Source organism: Castor canadensis, chromosome 3 (assembly GCF_047511655.1).
Source record: "Castor canadensis chromosome 3, mCasCan1.hap1v2, whole genome shotgun sequence".
In the NCBI taxonomy this organism is placed as follows: domain Eukaryota; kingdom Metazoa; phylum Chordata; class Mammalia; order Rodentia; family Castoridae; genus Castor; species Castor canadensis.
Window position 1 is genome coordinate 29,478,621 of NC_133388.1, and position 14,711 is coordinate 29,493,331.

General features: G+C 42.0%; 1 pseudogene; it reads left to right on the forward strand.

The window, feature by feature from the left end:
- The first annotated feature begins 8,516 nt into the window (after positions 1–8,516).
- Positions 8,517–9,372, forward strand: LOC109685379 (U3 small nucleolar ribonucleoprotein protein IMP4 pseudogene; annotated as a pseudogene).
- The last annotated feature ends 5,339 nt before the right edge of the window (positions 9,373–14,711 follow it).

Below are 14,711 nucleotides of genomic sequence, written 5' to 3' on the forward strand. Positions count from 1 at the left end.
AAAATGAGCCTCCTTCATGCCCCATGTTCAACAAGATCACCAGTCTTGTCCATACAGCCATGTTTTGACAGACAACTGTCCAAATATTGTGCTGAATTTGCCATATTTTTTAAAAAATCACTGGGTTAGGAAAGAAGAAAGTAAAAAATTAGGAGAATGGAATCAAAGGTGAATACCATTAGGCCTGTCTAAAGCAAAAAATCATGGATCTTGACTACATCCTCCCATTCCACCACCCCACCAGCTTCCTTCAGCTGCTGTTCAGATTGTGTTTATCTGTGAAGGAAAATGGTAAAATTAAAGTTGTTCTATGGTGCTAGAAATAGAGCAATGGAGGTTGCGTCTGAAAGGCAAGATGTAATTAGGAATTATATAATTTGATCAGAATACCCTTGATAACAAGGTAAGTCTATGACTCGGCTTTCAGACCTTCGGCTTCTCTATAGTTTTTGAAGTTTATTATAACAAAAGCAAAGGCAGCAACAACCTTCTGGTTTATGGCACAAACCACATGGTTAGTGTGTAAACTCTGACACCTCCGCACTGACACCATCAGTGACCTGGAGGAAGCATGATGTAAGAAGAAAACCCGGGGACCAAAGGTCAAGTCCTGGCTCTCCTCTTTGAACACTTAATCACTTTGGGAAAGTAAGAATAAATGTCTCTGTATTTCATCTGCAAAATGGAGACGGTAACAGTACCTTCCAAACCCACCTTCCAGAGTGAGAGAAAAGAAACTAGTGTAGATTGAACATGTGTGTGCTGGCAGTGGGCCATTTTTGTTTGTTTTTGTTGTTGTTGACTTGTATGAGTTCTTTATGTATTCCAGATAGGAACCTCTTATCAGATAGTTGGTTTGCAAATATTTTCTCCCACTCCATGGCTTGCTTTTTCACACTGTCAATAATGTCCTTGGACAATAGTTTTAATCCTGAGGTAGTCAATTTATCAATTTTTCTTTCATTGTTTGTGCTTTTTGGTTCCATATCTTGTTTTCCTTATTCTGGCTGCCATTTTGAAAACTGACTATAATGAATCAAGCATGAAAGCAGAGAGGAGTTGTAATGACACAGAAGAGAGTTTAAGGTTGTGCAGACTATAGGGGTTGGTAGTACAAATGGGAGAAAAGTGGATGGATTTAAGAATATAAAATAGATATGACCCAATTAATTGGATGAGAGACACAAAAAAAGAAAAGAATAAAGAATGACTTCTACTTTTTTGGCCTGAGCTACTAGGTGACTGATGCCATCATGAGTTGGAATCAGTTAGAGGAAGGACTTATTTGTAGAAGGCTTTGGTAGTATTTTGTTGGACTTATTATACATTCAGAGTTGCATGATAGGTGGCTGGGTATACAAGTGTAGAGTTAAGAGGAAAGATCCAGGTAATATATGTATTACACGTAGTGATTCAATAAGACTTACACAGTAGCATCTTCAAAGTCTTTCTGCACAAAGAGAATCTGAACTTTGTAGATAGATTATATAAATATATACATAGAGAGAGAGAGAGAAAGAGAGAGAGAGAGATGTATGGAATTCCCTAGTTAGCTATTGTCACAATTCCCCATTGAAACCCTAATTACTCATGCATTGGGGAAGGCTGACTTTGGCTAGACTCACTCATAAGTCTACAGTCAGTTGACTATCTATCAAACCAGCCTTGGCTCTCTTTCACATATCTTCCATCCTCCAACAGATAAAGATATTCTCATGGCAAAGGCAGAGGTGCAAGAGACAAAGACCAAGCCTAATTGTCCAAACATTTTTTTCAAGCCTCTCTTTGTAAAACAATTGATTAAAGCAAGTCACAAGCTTTGTATAGTAATTGGTTAAAGTAAGTCACCTGGCTGAGCCCAGGGACAGAGCAGGACAGCACTACAAAGCTACATCACAAAGAAGATATCAGGGAGAGGTGAAGAAATAGGTCCTTATTTGCAATTACTACATCACAACTATGTAGAGACTATATTTAATGCCTTGTATTTACCAAGAGGAAGTATATATGAAGAAAAGAGGGATGTGTACCACTTGTCTTTGCCAAGAGTCAAAGAGGAATAATGAAAGGGCCCATCCTCTAAGCTTTAATTTTCCTGGCCTACATCTCTGATGTAGACTACTTACTGTCAGAGTGGAAACAATTGAGATCTTAGGATCGGCTGAAACATAACTATGTGTTGGCTATGTCAGTAGTGATAGATATGCTTATACATATTCAAATTCAGATAAATTTTGAAGACGAAGCTGGTAGAACTTAATGGGAGCGTGATGGACATGTTTGAATAAAGAAGAATCCTAAATTCTTGTCTGAAGGACAAGGATGGCCTCACTAAGATGGAGGTGATTGAGAGAGAAGCAGATTTGTGTGGATGAAACAACAATACATAGTTTTGGACATGGAAGTTTGAGATTCCAGTAGAGATGTTCAGCAGGTAATTGAATATGAGTGTGAAGTTTGGAAGAAAGGTTAAGGTCAAAGCTATAATCTTAGGAGATAGCATCAAGTAAGAGTATTTAAAGTCATAAGAATAGACGAGATTATCTACTCATGATGAATATATTGAAAAGATGACAGGCTAACTGATTAGCTATATTCTACTTCTTTGCCTTTACACCACTACCTACTTAATGTGGACACTCCTGTGTTATCCCTATTACCACCATCTTAGTCAAAAATCTTCATCTTTCACCCAGACCACTCATCTCAATTCATGAGTTCATTCTCCATGCAGTCCCCAGGGGAGGATCTTTGTAACCCAAACTTATTTTTGCCACTCTTGCCTATAAATTTCAACCTATACTGAACAGATCAGACTGACATTACCTGAACCCAGTGGACAAAGTTAGCATCACTAACCCTGAGCAAGTAATGATTCAGGAGGAGGTACACAGTAGTACCTATGAAATCTTTATGCACAAAGAGACTGAACCTGATGAAGTATCCAGCTCTACTGGCTCATAAGAAATAAGGGGGTTAGAGGAGCTCATTAAAGAGTACCTGTTGAAATCACCATAAGACTGGGACTAAGGTAGAAAAGTGAAAAACAGAAGGAATGAATCAATTCAGGTTATAATACATATGCATTGAAATGTCACAATGAAATACCCTGTATAGCTATCTTAAACAAAAATGTCATTTTCTTGTTACAAAAATGGAGAACAGGTCCTATCTGGGGGCTTGGTACCAATAGGAGTGGGGAGGATATAAGGAAAGGATGCAAGAGGGTGAATATGGTGGAGATATTATGTACACATGTATGTAAATGCAAAAATGGGACCTGTTGAAACTATTCCAGGAATGGGGGGAGGGGAGGTAAAGGAGAATGATTGAGGGGATGAATTCAACTATGATATAATATAAGAACTTTTGTAAATGTCACAATGTACCCCAGTACAGTATAATTAAAAATACTTTACAAAGACATCTTTGAAATAATCAGGGAAAATTGAACTTAGAATTTTAAGTAATATGAAGGATTTTTTCGTGGATTTTTTCCAGTGTGAAAATGATATTGTGCTTATATTTTAAAAATAAATTACCTGCTATATTTTTGTGGCCCTTTGTTTTTAAAAGAAATTATACTGAAGAACTTATAGGTTCTGTATTTGCTTCAAAAAATGAAAGAAAGCTGGTTATTAAAGCTGAGTTAAGTCAAATAAAGAAAAACCTTACCAAATGCAGCAAGTCAAGCATTACAATGACCCTATCTTCATTCAATTATTTTCTCTCATATTCCTGACATGTTATGTTCCTGATACACCAAAACCCATGACTATATACTCAATATTTTAGTAACACATAATTTAACAAGATATTAAATAATACTTATTTTCATTTCTTCACAGTCAAAAATATTCAAAATGTTCATGACCAATACCAGTGTATCACTGACGATAACCTCAAAAGAACAGAAATTGCTTTATGTTGCTAATCATAGATTTTATTGGAACATGACATGACTCATTTCCTAGACACCTACCAATTCTCTTTCATATATCCAAACATTTTGTTTAGTTAGCTGTCCATTACTGCAACAAAATATCCAAGATACCAACTTTAAAAGAGATAAGTTTTATTTTGGCTCACAATTTGAGGTTTCAGTTCATGGTCAGTTGGTCCCATTGTTTTCAAGCCTATGGTAGGACTCCACCGTGATGATGGAAGTACAAAAGGGAGGAAGCTGTTCATCTCATGGCAACAAGGAAGCAAAGAGAAAGGAAAAGGAGGATCTAGGGTCCCAACATCCCCTTCAAGAGCATGCTCACATATGACTGGAAGGCTTCCAACTAAGCCCCACCTCTTAAAGGATCCACCACCTCCCAGTAGTGCCACAAGCTAAGGACCAAGGCTTTAATGCATGGGCCTTGGGAAGCACATACTTTTCCTTGTATTGTTTCCTCTTTCTGGGACCCCTGACCTACTCCACCACCTGGCAATCTTCAATTGCCAACTCTTTTATGAACCTTTTCCTGACCCTCCCTTCATCTTATCCTTGGACCCCATTCCCATTCTAAGCAAACTTAGTAGCTCCTTCCTCTGTCTCCCTAGCTCCTTGAAGAGACCTCATTATCATTCTGCATTGAAAGTATTGGCTGCCTCCCCTGATAAATGGAGAACTAAATGGTGTGTTTCTTACATGTATATCACCCAACCCTACCACATAGTAAGTGCTCAATAAATTCTTGAAGAACAATGAAGAGAGAAGAGAAGGATAGAAACACGAAGGAAGGAAGAGAGGAATGGAGAGAGGGAGGGAAGTTTCACCTCCTCTCTTCTAATTACAGAGAGACTGCTAAAATGACACACCTGTGTCCTTAGAGAGCCCAGAGTACTTCATCACTTCCTGCTCACATGAAACAGCATGAGGAACCATTGCCCACCCAGTTTGTGCCCCACCAAGGGTAGACAAACTCTAAGCAGATGTAAACTTCCTGCATGGATCCCCCATTTTCTCTTCCTCCTCCAACCTACTGTTGACAGGTGCAACAGTAACAAAATGGAGATAATTCAACTCCAAGTTTCTGCAGAGCTTTGCTTTTCTGGTCCCTCAGTTCAGGAAGGTAAGCAAAGAAAGTCCCATAACGGTGTTTCTGGGCCTTTCCTAAGAACTCCATTGGGAAGACCTCCAACAGAGTACTTTGGTGCCTTGCAGGATCCAAGGCCCTGATAGAGCAGGAAACACGATTGTGACCACTCTGTCCAGCAATTACTGGCTCAGGCACCCTAATAGCTCTTAGCAAAAATTACCCCTCCATCAAAATGAAGACAGAAACAGCAGTCACAAGGATGTGCCAACACCAGCAACACATGATCTGCAGGGTTAACCCTTTGGAGCCCACAGTCCCTGACCCAGACCTCTAACAGCTGGAAAACCCCAGGGTCCCAAAAGGTGCCAAGGCCCACACCTAGAAGTTGTTCCAATCACTTCCCTGGAAAGCTGTGTGCCCTTTGGTTAGGCGGCTACTATTGGTGTCCTGGGTCTTAAGCCACTGCTCTGCAGTCCAGTTCTCAGGCCACAGGGTGAGGTTCAGTTTCCACTTACAAAGTGATCATATCTCCATACTATCTAACATGCCCCCCACCTTCCCAGAATCTGAACACATCCCCTATACCCAGTTTGATTTGGTCCCAAGAAAGAAACACCTCTCAGGGCTGGGGACATGGCTCAAGTTTTAGAATGCCTGCCTAAAAAGAAACCCCCCTGCATTTCAGTTTGTGGGACAAACATGAAATTAATCTGACATACAGAGGGTGGGGCAGGAATTGGGTGTGTATTCAAACTATAGTGTTTTGTTTGAGTCATAAAGAAAAGGAATGAATCTCCAAATGTCCCAAACACATGTTAAAATACAAAGTGACCTCAGAAGTCATTCTGATTCTCCAATACACAGCCCACATCCCCCAAGGGGTGTGTGCCATTGACCTTCAACTGGAACACCAACTAAAGGAGGTAGACAGAGGGGCGCTTGAGTGCAGGTCTCAGGAACTGGTACACAACACCAGGTCCGACTGCTAATTCCACACCACAAGTGCAGTATGTCTCCAAGCCTGATATGTAGGCGTTCTCTTTTTAACTTCCCTCATGAGGTTGTAAGGAGAGTTAAATGACACAATGAGCAAATCGTCCAGTGCCTGGCACTTAGCATCAATTATGGTACTCACCCCTGATGAGTGGTTTTTGGGATCAGTCCAGAGGAACAATAAAAGCTGAGACTCACCAAGTGTTTCCTTTCGTGACAGCACTGACAAGCACTTTGCAAACAGTGGGTTGACTCAAGTGCTTTACAAATGGGGTGATTTGATTCATGCAATCCTCATGAGATTGGTGCCACTATGATTTCCATTTTACAGAAGACAAAATGAAGGCATGGAAGTGTTAAATACCTTCTTCAAAGCCACATATCTATTAAGTAACAGAATCAGGGTTCAAGTTCTGATTGTTGATGGACTCCTAACCTACTCTGCCACCTCCAGAATTTGCATGCAACTTGCCGTTTCAGAGTCCCACCCAGTTAGTGGGAACAAGCCAATGGATGGTCTCTTGTCTCACTGCAGGGAAATCAGGACTGCTTAGCACTTTTCTGATTGCTTTCATTAGGCGTCTTCATTTGCCTTTTGGGCTCACCATGATGTCCCAAGGCCATTCCTTAAGACTGCTTCCTTCCCAGTCTTCTCTTTCTGACTTTATTGTACCTTCTGGAAGTCTTCCATTGGTTATTTATGCTTGCCCTGTGCCTTCAAAGCACCACGAACAAACACCTAAAAGATGCATTCTCAGGGTTGATTGTTTCTCTCACCCTCTGAGTGCTCACTCGCTCTATGAGGGAATAATTTCACTCAGTGATCCATCCATCCAGGGCTCCTAATCCAGCATATAGCAAGTGCTCAATAAATATCATGTACAGTCAAATGAAACTACCTCCTCCATGGTCCCTAGTGAAGGGATTTCAGAAACACTGTGGTGACATTAATCTTGCAATAGCATCTAGTCCAATATTTTAAAAACGAATCTTGATAAGAACAACAATAAAATCTTTCTGTTCTCCAAGTTAAAAGAGACTCCCTTAGGCTCTTCAGCAAGAGAGAAAGATTAAAGAAAGGGGAGAGTCGGGGAAAGATGGTGTCAAAATATTAATATAGATGCCTTGTTTCTAAAGAAATAATCCACAGGCTGGTGGAGTGGCTCAAGTGATAGAGTGCCCACCTATTGAATGTAAGGCCCTGAGTTCAAATCCCAGCACCACCCGAAAAAAGAAAAAAAGTCATCCACAAGAAGGAATGAGTACAAATTCATACTACAACTTGGATGGCCTTTGAAAATATTATGGGAAAGAAGCCAAATGCAGAAGATTGATATATTATGCAATTCATTTATAGAAATTATCCAGAACAGACAAATCCATAGAGACAGAAAACAGATTGGTGGTTGCCAGCAGCCAGGGATAGGATAGGGAATTATTTAAAGGGAATTGGGTGTTCTTCTGGGAATTGAAAATTCAACATTGGAAATGCACTAAATACATGGTCAATTATATGCTATGAGAATTTTACCTCAAGTTTTACAAAAAATAAAGGATCCCCAGATCCACCCTAAGGAGTTTACCCATGCTGTTGTGAGCCTTTCTTTTTTTTCTTGGTGGTATTTGGGCTTGAACTCAGGGCCTTCACCTACAGCCACTCCACCAGCCCTATTTTTGTGAAGGGTTTTTCGAGAGAGGGTCTTGCAGAATTATTTGCCCAGGCTGGCTCGATCTTCCTGATCTCTGCCTCCTGAGTTGCTAGGATTCCAGGCATGAGCCACCAGCGCCCGGCTGTTTTGAGCTTTTTGAGCACAGGGAGCCAATACTATCTATGCCTCTTCATGACCTCTGGCATCCAGAGCAGTGTCTGGGGAGGAAAAGAGGGTAAAACTCTGCTAGTACACAATCTACGACCAAGAGATAGACTCAGGGATCCCTAGAAGGGCATTCTTGGAGACTCCCTTCTTGGATGTGATCACCATAGCTGAGCAGAAACACTAAGCATGGGAAACAAATAGGGTCAAGCACGAAGCACTCTAAGCATCCCAACTTAATAAGGGCTCTGCCCAACAGTCTTAGCATTAATGTGGCTGCCACTTAGCTTGTGGAGGCTTACGTTCCTATGGACCTGGTACCCAAGAAGGTAAAAGGAATTCCTCCCAAGGTGTTTCAGAAAGATGCTCTTCCAGAATCTGCCCTCACTTTCCTCCCTAGCCATCACTCCTCCCCTCCCATCCCCATTCTGGGAAGGAGACCCCAGCAGCAAGATGTCAGCTTCTCCAAATCCTGGAGCTTATGTTAAGATTTAAAAGTGGTAGTCTTCCTGGGGATATTCCCGAAGGAATATGAGTCAGGTTATTACAAAGGCACGTGCACACCCATGTTTATTGCGGCACTATTCACAATAGCCAAGCTATGGAAACAGCCAACATGCCCCATGACTAACGAATGGATTGAGAACATGGGGGGACCCACATGGACGCGGTACTTAGGATGCTTCACCTGGAGACCCACCTGCAGCGTGAGTACCAGTACCGAAAGGCCCGCGAAGAGGCCCGTGCTCCACCCAGGAGAGGAAGGAGAAGGTCCTGCGCCCGCTACAAGAAAACTCCCACCAAGTTAACTCTGGCCTTACAGGGGTCCCTGGAATTCAGTGACGCCAGTGGTGAAGGTGACACCAGCCACGTAGATGATGAATGTCAGTGGGCAGGGGTGGAGGATCCTAAGGTCATGATCACTACCTCCCGAGATCCCAGTTCCTGCCTGAAGATGTTTGCACAGGATCTGAAGCTGGTGTTCCCAGGAACCCAGCACATAAACCGAGGCCCCCAGAAGGTGGGGGTGCTGGTGCAAGCTTGCAAAGCCAATAGGGTCATGGACCCCTTGGTTGTCTATGAGCATCGAGGCACACCTGTGGGACTTATTGTCAGCCACCTGCCCTTTGGCCCTACTGCTTACTTCACACTCTGCAATGTGGTCATACAGCACGACATCCCCAACCTGGGCACCAAGTCAGAGGCTAAACCTCACCTCATCACACATGGCTTTTCCTCCAGCTGTGCAAGCAGGTTTCTGACATCCTCCTATACCTGTCCCCTGTGCCCAAAACAGTAGTCACCCACTCATCACAGTTGCAAACCAGGATGACTACATCTCATTCCTGCACCATGTCTACAAGAAGACAGACCACTGAAAGGTGGAGCTGACTGAGGTCGGGCCTCACTTTGAACTGAAGCTGTTCATGATTTGCCTGGGCATGCTGGAACAGGAGGCCACAGCAGATGTGGAATAGCGCTGGCACCCATATACCAACACTGCATGCAAGAGGGCCGTCCTGAGTGCTGAGTGAGCCTGCTGGTCAGTCAGAATGTGGACATGAAACCTGTGAGTGTTGTGGGAGTTTACATAGACGGACCCTTGGAGCCTGGACTGGAAGTGCCCAAATAAATCTTCTGTGTCCCTGCCTGTCCCTGAATGGTCAGAATGGGTCCATCGTTTGTCAAGCCTGAAAGACAAAGCCCATAAAGTCTCCTTCAGTGGAGGGACATAGTAACTGTGGAACGTTCAAGCCTGGTGTGGATGTAGGGGTTAACATAATCCCCTCTGAATCTGGGCATGATGGTGTGTGCCTGTAATCCCAGCATTCTGGAAACTGAGACAGAAGGATTGTGAGTTCCAGCCTGGCTACATAGCAAGACTCTGTCTCAAAAAATTTTTTTAAAAAACAACAAAAACATAATACCCCTGGAAGATCTGGTGCAGTAGTCCCTTAAGAGTCAAGCCCTGTGAATTCTCACTGGGGGTAGATGCAGGTAGTACAGTCAGGCTGTATCACCAGTGCCATGCTGTGCCAACCCCATGAGTAGACCCCATGAGTGAGCATGAGCTTGACTTGGTTGAGCCGGCTTGGTATTCAACAGGATCCCTCCCCTGGCCTAGGCAAACAGGTGCACCTTCCTCCTTTCACTAGAGACAGTGAACTAATGGGCCACCCACCATGAGTGAGTTATTCACATCAAATGGAGAGCCAGTGCAGTCCAAAGTGGTAGACTCTCCCTCTACCCCCACCCCTCCTCAGGCAAATTATGCCCTCTCTGTCCACATTCCCTGTATGTCCCCTGGTTTTATGCAGAGTGGCTGTCAAGACCCTAAAGAACACTCAAGTTTACAGAGGGAAGTGGTGACAAGAAATCCATCACAGGTAAGAGGAGGCCTATGAGGAAACAGACAAGAGCAGGACAGGGTATGAAGTAGCAGAGGCCGTCTGGATGACTCCTGCAAAGGCCCTGAGACCCAGTGACAGAGGACTTGAGAAAAGCGGGACAGGGGACCCACTTAGGTCAGTGTTCTGGAAAGACTAGAACAGAACTTGTGACTTTCAGTTCGTGTGAATCCAATTTTTTTTTTCAGGGCATCTTTTCTGTGTGAATTAACAGAAATTTTAAAATACATTCAAACATAAAAAACGAAAAAAAGAAAATGTGGTATTTATATACAATGGAGTTTTACTCAGCCACAAAGAAGAATGAAATTTTGTCACTCACAGGCAAAGGATAGAACTGGAGAACAGCATCTTAAGTGAAGTAGTTAGCCAGGCTCAGAAGGCCAAAGCCACATATGCAGATTACAGACTTAAAACAGATGCAGGAATATTATGGGACACAGGTCACAGTTAGGGAAGGCTACACACGGGAGGGATAGGGCAAGGGAAGGAAACCAAAAACTTGAATGTGGTTGATGTGCTCATGGTATAGGAATGAATCTAGACTTCTTAAACTGGCCGGGGCCACCATGGGAAAGGCACTGGGGAGGAGTGAAGAGGACTGGTAGAGTGAACCAATTGGGGTCGTAATACATATGTGCATGGAAACAACACAAGGAAACTCCTTGTATAGCTGTCTTTATCTCAGACTAGCAAAACACCATGTTTCTCTTTTTATCTTTTGGTTTTTTCTTCTACAAAATTGGAGAGCAGGAGAGCAGAACAGGTTCTATCCGGGAGGGGGGAGGGGGAGGAGGATGAAAATGGTACAAATAATGTATACACTGTATGTAATGCAAAAATGATACCTGTTAAAACTGTTCCAGAAATCAGGGGAGGGAGGATGAAGGAGAGCAATGGAGTGGGTAAATTCAAGTATGATATATTTGATTCACTGTAAGAACCTTTGTAAATGCTACAATGTACCCCCACTCAGCACAACAATAAAAAAAATTAATTTAAAAATAAAATCAGTGGCCTCCATTTCTCTTTCTGGAAATCTTCCACAATGATCTCCTGCATGTTAGGGAATCCAATGTTAGTCAATAACTCTTCCTGTTTAGGAGCTGTTTGAGCTGTTTGGAAAAAGCAAAAAGAGTGTAGACCCCAGGGGGCCAGGACATCTAACTGCTGGGTTGTACTCTTCTGGCAAATCCCCACACTCTCCCTTTCTCCCCTACTCCCAGTTCATGTGACAGGAGTGAACTCCCAGTCACCATCTTGCTCAATTTAGTTACCTTGGCCAAGTTGACTAGAGCAAGAGTTAGCACAGGACTTAAGCCAACCAATCAGAGACCTATGCCTGAGAATCTAGAATTGGAACCATAGGATAGACTTGCATGTACACATGTAAGTTTGAGAGCTGGGGGCAGCTATGTTTTCCACCCTGTAACCTAATCCTGTGGTCAGCTGCTCCTAAAAGGCTCCCAGGCTCCACACCTCCTGGTATAACTCCCTCTGCTGAGTGTGGGTTAAACCTAGTGACTTGCTCTTACAAATAGAATATGGAAAAAGTGAGGTTGGGAAGTAAAAAGGCTGTGATTTCTGACTTGCTCCCTCTCTCTCTGGCTCTTCCCCCTTCCTCACTATGCTGAAGCAAACTGCCATATTGTGATATGAGGCCCACAAAGCCAGAAACTGGGGGTGACTTCATGCCAACAGCTATCAAGGACTAGGGCTCTTGGTCTAACAACTCAGACACTGAATCCTGCCAACGCCCTGTGGTGGCTTAGGAACAGATACTTCTCCAGTTGACCTTTGGGATCACTGCCACCCTGCTTATTACCTTTGGTTGCAGATTGGGAGGAGCAGAAGACCCACCAAGCCGCATCTAAGTGCTCAACTGACAGAAACTGTGATGTGTACTAAATGCTGGCTTGAACCACTACATTTTAGGACGATTTGTAACACAGCAACAGAGAAATAATACGTGGTCTAAGAAGAAAGAGACGGGAAAACCAGCCTAAAGCCAGAAGAGAATGAAGCAGATACACATAGAGAAGGAAACGAAAGACAGGAAAATATGGTAGCTAGAGTTCATGGATCGGAGTGGATATGGTTAGAACACTTGAAGACAATTGCTGCTGTCCAAGGAAGCAATGGGGTAGCATATGTAATAACCTTTCCTGTGAGAGAACAAGAAGGGAGCAAAATGTTCATGGAGAAAAATCGAGAGGTCAGTTTTATTTTAACATAGGATGAGTTGACATATGAGATCATGACATAATCCAACTCAGCAAATGCATATTGAACTGAATTGATGTTCCACCAATGCTACCAAGATGAGGAATACAAGATCCTTGTCCTCAAAGTGCTCACAGTGTAAGGGAGGAAAGGCAGGCATGATATATGTATTAACTGAATATACGGCCTGTGAGCAAAATGCTGTATGATGAAAAGAGTGATTAATTGTGTCTGGGAAGACAGAGAAGCTTCTCAGAGGAGGTGATGTGAACATGCTCACTGATCACACTCAGGAAAAAATACATTTCATGCAGTGACAAGGACATTAAAGGAGGTCAGAGTAACAAGAGGAATACACTTCTATGTTCCTCTATTCTTTCTTATCTTCAGGGCACAAAAGAAACTGTTCATTTTTAATCTATGGGAACATAAAGGACTTAGATAAAGAGTAAAGGGAAATATTGGGGGCAGTTTTGAAGTTTCCAGTAGCCTCACCCTCTTTGAAAAGAGAGATCAAGACATGTGCTTTCCTGAAGAATGCATAGCTTGACTGAGTCACAGTCACGAAAAGAGGCTGGAGAGAGGCAGACATGGCTGCTCTCTGTGCACCTCAAGCCTGACATTGATCAGCTATGAGAACTTGGCCAAGTTACCTAACCTCTCTAGCCTCAGTTTTCCCATTGTAAAGTAGTGATAATGATTTCTATTGAAAAGATTAATTAAGTAATATTGCAATGCTTCTCAGATCAGGACCCACAGTTTTATTTTCTAAGTCTTATGAATTTTCAGAAACTACAGGTTTTAATGTGAGAAGCTTTATTTATTTAGGTAGCAGGCTAAAAATTCTACTATTAAATTATTGCAGACTAACTTTTGACTACCCCATAACCAAATCCTACTGGGAGATTTAAGTCTCAAAGTTTACAGTGGCGTTTGCACTCATGTCGGCACTAGTGACTACTATTTTAATGACCTTCAGCTGTTAGAGTTTGCTAGATGTAATATGTAAGTGTGTTCACATCTTAATACAGTAGTTCTCCCCTTATCTTCATGAGATAGATTCCAAAATACCCAAAGGATGCTTAAAACGAACAATTGTCCCAAACCCTATCTATTGTATTTTTGCCTAGACATACAAACCTTTGATGAAGTTTACTTAATAAATTAGGCACAGTAAGAGATTAATAACTAATAATAAAATAGTAATTATAGCAATGTACTATAATAAGATTCATGTGAATATGGTCATTCTCTTAAAACAGTTAAGACAAATTGTGTGGTTTTTAATACTGTGGTTGACAGCAGGTAGCTAAAGCCTCAGGAAGCAAAACTGAAGATGGGGGAGACGAACAGTATGTTAAAAGAGAGACAGAGTTAATATGTAAATGCTGATTTGATTGATGGTCCAAACGATGTCATAGCACACTGGACAAAAGGAAGCTTCAGGGTGGTGCAGTGCAGAAACAGAGAAATCAGTGGGAGAATTGAGTCACTGTTCTCCACAGGGGGATCACTGATCTGACAAAAGAAACAACACCAGAGACACACACTGTCATGGTTCATAGTATGAACAGCTATTTTGTTTCCACAAATGTGCTCATCTCTCATATGAAATAAGTGGTGTTGATTTGCATTGTTTTGTGTTGTAATTTGTTTACATTTAATTCATAAAGTGAATTTATTTTATTCTTATTAAACACCATAAACAAGAATTTAGGCCGAGTTGTGTATCTATACATATTTAAAGGACAAAATGACTTTTGAAAAGTAACTAATTTAAATAAACTCTAGGAAGCTATGAAATAATGTCTTTCCATTTAAAGAAGTCATACATGAGTCAAGTTGGAAAAACACAGGATGAGTCCTGTGAAGTGACCAGCATGGAGTATGAATATGTTAACTGTTATTACATCTGTGAGAGAACACTTCTAGTGAAGGAGCAAACACACTTCACCCTGTTTTTTCACCTACTGAATTCAAGCTATAAATATGAGGCAGAATGCATGCAGAAGCAATATCATCTCCTACTTGACCTTGCTCAAAAGTAAAAAGAATTGGAAGGATAATAAGGGAGTGATACAAAAAAATCCTACACACATAAATTTGATAATTAAGATTAAATGAATTATTTCTTCAGAAAACACAAACTATCCAAGATGGCGGCTAGAGGTAGGAAGCAAAAAGCGAGCCTCCTATAGTGAAATCTTGGAGAGACGCTGGAGACACACTTTGCAGGCATAATC